Raw genomic sequence first — 6,049 nt, forward strand, 5'->3', positions numbered from 1 at the left:
GATGCCAGATTATTGTAGATTAGCCATCTCAATTCAGAACTATAAAATATTGACAAGCAATAAAGAAATTTGTAAGCTCTTGAAAAGCACAAAGGAAAGGAGGAAATGCCACCTAGACTGCCTAGATAAAAACCTTGTCCCACCAACTTAATAGTCTTCCATGATAGAATACAGGGTCTTATGAAACAAGAAAGGAGAACTGAGTCTAACCCGTATCTTGGCCTTTTTCATACCAACAATAGCTCAGATAGCTTTAGTGAAAACATGTAAAATCATTATTTACCTAAAGCCATAGTCTAGAAAAAACATGCCTGAAAATATGTGCATAAAGAAACGTTATCAAATAATTTACAGTTTCAACAGTAGGGCATGTTTTGGATTTCTCATTGATTCTGCCACTGCATTCAACCAACACTCCTGCTCTGCTCATGTTTAAAAGTCCCCTCCAGCCACTGTCTCATGGAGTTAATTCACACACGATTGTCCTGAATTACTCTGCAAGGCCCACACTCTACGCTCCCAGCTTCTTTTTCAAAATGCCTTTCTGCATATTCTTAGACTCATTCATCCACACAAAATAATCCTCCTTTTTGCCTAGATGCTCTTGCTCTCTCTGCATTACAATCCCTACAAATCTTGCATATCTTGCCAGAGAGTTGAACACATGCCATTTGCTATGAACCCATGTTATGTAATTTAAGTTCTGTATACTTTTACATTGAGATACACATTTAAATTAAAAGGCTTCTTTCTGTTCTCTATTTTTTTAAAATTTTCAGTAGAAACATAGATTGTTTTGCAAGACAGCCAAAGTAATTTTTAAGCAAACTCAGGTTTTGCCGCTATTAATGGACTGCTCTCTTTGCACAAACTTCTTCACACCATGAGTGTGAAACTCTTGTATGTGCTCTGTGACAAATGCAAACTACATGTGTGTCCAGTGAGGATAGTGCTTGGATTCCATCATTTTCTCTATACTGAAGCTACTGTAAAGGCCCTATTGAAACCTCCTATTGCCCACAAGAAGGCAGCAATAGGAGGTGAATGGATGACAGACTGCTTCATGTCAGTGTCAAAAACCGCTCGGAACTTTGATTCTTACTGTAGCTTAAAAAGTAAGAATTCAGCTCCACTGATGGCAAAACTACTATTTCGAAAGAAGAGTAGTAATAAATTTTACTAAAATATTAATATGGTGCTGAAAAGACAAATGTTTTTCTTACTAAACAGAATCCAGATTCTACAATATGAATCAGACTATAGTGAAGATGTTCTGATTTTTAGTTCTGAAATGACCTTCACAAAATCTCTTGAAAGAACAAAAGAAAGCTTGTGACAGTGTGAGTGCCATAAGCATCTGAAAGGCTGTGCAGATCTTGATTGAAGGCAGCATGACATTTATTGACACTGCAGATATCACCTCTTCAAAAGGACTCAGAGATCTTACGAAATGCAGCCAAGCTGATTTGACTCGTATTTGGAACTTCCATTTCATATGAAGTAGGGATATTATTAAAATCTGCATTTTTTTTTGCAATGGTAGACTATCGAGGTTATCCAGAACATTGGAAGGCAAGGAAGGAGGGAGGCAGGGAAGGAGCATGGGAGAGGAGACGAATTGTTTGGTTTTCATCTTGTTATCCCACACCAAAATAATTTCATATGATCTAGCCATATGACTGAGGGCTACATGGTTTTAGCAGGACACCAGAAGGCAAACCAACCCAGCAATGGGGTTTTAAGGCAATTACTGCCATACCCAGGAAAGACTTTACACTGCTGTTTTAAAGAATTATACTTTCTGAGCTGACCCAGTTGTACTGCCTCAGTGTACTGCCTCTTCCTTACAAGTTATGAATCTGATTCTCCAACACTTGCTAAAATAAATCTTTGCTGTACTCTTCTATTAACAGGAATAGTTAAAAATTGTGTTCAAAACTTTAAAGGCAATACTGTTTCCACAGCATTAAAATCATAGAAACAGAATATACTGAGTTGGGAGGATCCATCAGGATCATTGACACCAGCTCCTGCCCCTGCACAGAACATCCCCAGAGTCACACCATGTGCCTGACAACACTGCCCAAACACTTCACGACCTCTGCCACCTGGTGCTGTGCCCACTTCCCTGGGGAGCCTGTTCCAGGGCACAACAACTCTGTGCACTGTATGTGTTCTAATATTCAGCCTGACATAACTTCAGACTATTCTCTCAGGTCCTGTCACTGGTCACCAGAGAAAAGAGATCAGTGCCTGCCCCTCCACTTCCTCATATGAGGAAGTTCTTACTGCAGTGAGGTCTCCCCTCACTCTCCTCCAGGCTGAACAGACCAAGTGACCCAGCTACTCCTCATGTGGCTTCTCCTCAAGACCCTTCACCATCCTCATTGCCCTCTTTTGGACACTCTCTAACAGTTTAATGTTAATGTTTTTATATTGTGGTGCCCCCAGAACTTGAGGTGAGGCTGTCCCAATGCAGAGTAGAGCAGGACAATCCCATCCCTTGCTCTGGTGATGCTGTGTCTGGTGTACCCCAGGACACAGCTGACCCTTCTGCCTGCCAGGGCACTGCTGGCTCATGTTCAACTCACCATCAACCAGGATGGCCAGGTCCTTTTCCACGGTGCTGCTCTCCAGCCTCTCATTCCCCAGTCTGTACACACAATCAGGGCTGCCTTGTCCTAGATGCAGAATCGGGCACTCGCTCTTGTTAAACTTCATACAACTGGTGATCATCCATTTCTTTAATTTTTCGTGGCCTCACTGCTGGGCCTCTCTGCTCTCAAGTGTGTTGACAACTCCTTCAAATTTGGTGTTGTTGGAAAACTTAGTCCTTTAAGTCCTGCCTCCATGTCATTTATGAAGACATTGAAGAGCTCAGGGCTGACTGTGGAGCCCTGCAGAACCCCACCAGAGACAGGTCAGTCTGATGCCACCACTTTCACTGTAACCCTTTGTGCCCCTTTGTGCCCGACCTGTGAGCCAGTTGCCCACCCATCCCATTTTGTTCAGTAAGACACTGTAAGAGATGGTATCAAAAGCTTTGCTGAAATCCAAAAATATCAAAACTACTGGCTTTCCTTGATCAGCTGGGTGGGTTGTCATAGAAGGAAATTCAACAAGCAGGACTTTCCCCTCATGAGGTTGTGCTGGCTGTGACCAATGACTGTGTTGTCCTTCAGGTGTTTTTCAATACCTCCCAGAATAATCTCTTCCATGATTTTACCAGGCACTTAAGTGAGACTGACAGGCCTGTAGTTTCTGGGGTCCTCCTTGCCCTTCTTGAAAACCAGAACATTAGCCAGCCTCCAGTATTGATAAAGGGCTGTTTTATCACCTTTCTAATTTTCATCACGACGTAATTTGCAGTTACATTTGATGTAAATTATGGTGCTTTTTGACATCAAATACTTAATCACAAGTTCCTACTGTATTTGGGTTATTGGCAGCATGCATGGTCTTGCATATCTATGTAGGAGAAATACAGCTAACTGCAAGCCTTGTGATAGAAAGGTGCTACTGTTTTTAGTAAAACAGATACATGAGCATCAGTAGTTTGAAAGCATTCTTCCTCTCCAGGATACCCCAAGAAATCTTGTATGATTGCTTTAGGTTGTTAGCTAATGTAAATCTACATTATATTTGGATGGGATTCAGCAATTCTGCAGTGGAGTTATGCATGGTCTAACATCAAGAAAATGTGGGCAAATTATCCATTGTTCAAAGAAATGTCTAGTTTACAGTATCTAAAGAAGACCACATTCCTTTTATGGAAAGTTGATCAAAACACTGATTTTAGAAAGGATTCAGAATTTCAGATTGCACTACTAAGGCAAAAGGCACAACCGGACAAATGCACCAGCCACCCAAACATTTATATTTTACCAGTCTTTTTCATTCCCTTATCTCCCTATTTTCCACATGTGCTCCTCCCCAGATCTCCTAAATTCCTCCGTTTTCATCTTTGGTTCCTGGTTGGAATCCCGTGACTATTGTCTCAGCCCAAGATGTTCTTCCTCTGCATCCCATCACGTGTCCCATCACAAGGCACTGACCCCTCTTAGCCTGAAAGGTGGAGACCTACTCCCAGTGAGTCATGATAATAGATTTTATGCCTGGATACTGGGGCTCTCCTGGGGCAGCCATCAGCTTTGTGAGATATTACTCTGTCTTCAAATTAATGGAGAATAAAAACAAATATTCACTTCTAGCTAATTGTCCATTTCCTACAGAACAAAATGCACTATAAGTCATAAAATGATCCTGCCAGTGATGTAATAATACATTTCATATTTCTTTCTCATCTTCCAAAATTTCAGGATAATGGGAGCTATGTCATTTTTCTAGTTTTAAACACTTAGAAAAGTTATGTGCATCCCTTTATCTTTACAGCTGAAAGCAGCATAAAATGTTTTGTTACTTTCCAATATTAAATATATCCCTTGAGAAGAAACTGCAATTTTTAGTCTCTCTAAAGATGAATAAGAGGGATTGGAAGAAATTTTCCATGACTGAGAACCATTCCCATTTATTTAATGACATAATGCATTGATGATTAAGCACCAAAAGAAAGTTGATGGCAAATTATTTTTTCACAAATTTAATACACCTTAAGTAACACATATTTCAACAACAACAACAAAACATAAAGAAATTTATATTAGCAATATACTCTCAAACTTAATGTAGCTCAATATAGCTTTCAAACTTAACATTAATATGTCAGAAAAAAAAATACAAACCAAACCCCAAACTCCAGTATAAAGTAACTGGTTTACTTCTCACAAAACTGTTACAATTATTATAAGGTTAGAATCTGAAAGAAGATACACTATAGATTGTTTGAATAAGGAACATTTTAATTCAGAGTCAACAGAGTATGAAAATTAGGAAATTAGGAATGTTACTATCTTTATATCAGATTTTCTCAAGTAAACAGTCTTGGGAAGACTGCAGAATCTTGTTAAATATTAATTCTCTTCAGGCTGAATTTCAAACTGATTTAAACTACATATTTATATACTAAATTTTTTGGGGGTGTGATGCTTTGAAATACATTTAACTGGAAACCATTTAAACACCAGTTTAACACATGCTGAATTGTGTATATAGGAGCAAGAAAAAAATATATTTGAGAGAAAAGGCCCTAATACTCTGGAAGAAATGGCAGTTTTTTCCATAATGACCTTTTAAAACATCATCTTCATATTCTTCAATTTTCCTTGTATCTCTCTGCTTTTTCCCCATCTCTGGAAGATTCTCTGAGACCTCTGCAAGATCCCAGTAGCTCTGACAGTAATTCCTTACCATGCAGACACAGGTGTTCAGTGTTCCATGAAGGATGAATGAGGCAATGACACATTGTTTTTGCAATATTGTAACTTAGCAAAGTTACTTATAGACCCGAAATCTGATTTCAAACTTGTTTTCTTCTTTTATATCATCATCCACCAGCCTACTCAGTTATATGTAATAGGGGAGAGAATTTTCACAAAATTATTTATGTTGGAAAAGATCATCAAGTCCAAACTTTGACTGACTTTACCACAAACAAGTTCATTGCTCCTTTCAGCCAATACAAAACAACCAATTTGAGTTCAGTTTTTCCAAGGTGCCATCACTATCAGCTGCAGACTTTGCCTTAGTTTTTTACATATGCATAGGCCTCTGACAGCTGCTTTAATATCATGGTCCATTTGATGTCACAACAACCATACAATATTATATTTCTCAATCTTTGATAATGTTACAAAAGTATAATCTCATACACTTTCTTATAAAAGTGAAGGGAGGGTCCAGGATTGCACTTTTCAACAAAATTGCTGACAATAAAAAGATCTTAAAATGTCGATATGGGCTTAGACCCTGCCGAGTGCTTTTGGGTTTATACAAAAATAGGCACTTTTTCTTGTTTCTGACATTATCTTGGGTACACTCTAATTCTTCCATTTTAACACTCCTTTGAATACTAAAGGCTTCATAACATCAATCCATTACTTTCTGCATCAAAAAAATTCAGGTCCTGAAAAAAACTGTCAGTTCCTGAGAG

The sequence above is a fragment of the Passer domesticus genome, chromosome 1 (assembly GCF_036417665.1).
Source record: "Passer domesticus isolate bPasDom1 chromosome 1, bPasDom1.hap1, whole genome shotgun sequence".
In the NCBI taxonomy this organism is placed as follows: domain Eukaryota; kingdom Metazoa; phylum Chordata; class Aves; order Passeriformes; family Passeridae; genus Passer; species Passer domesticus.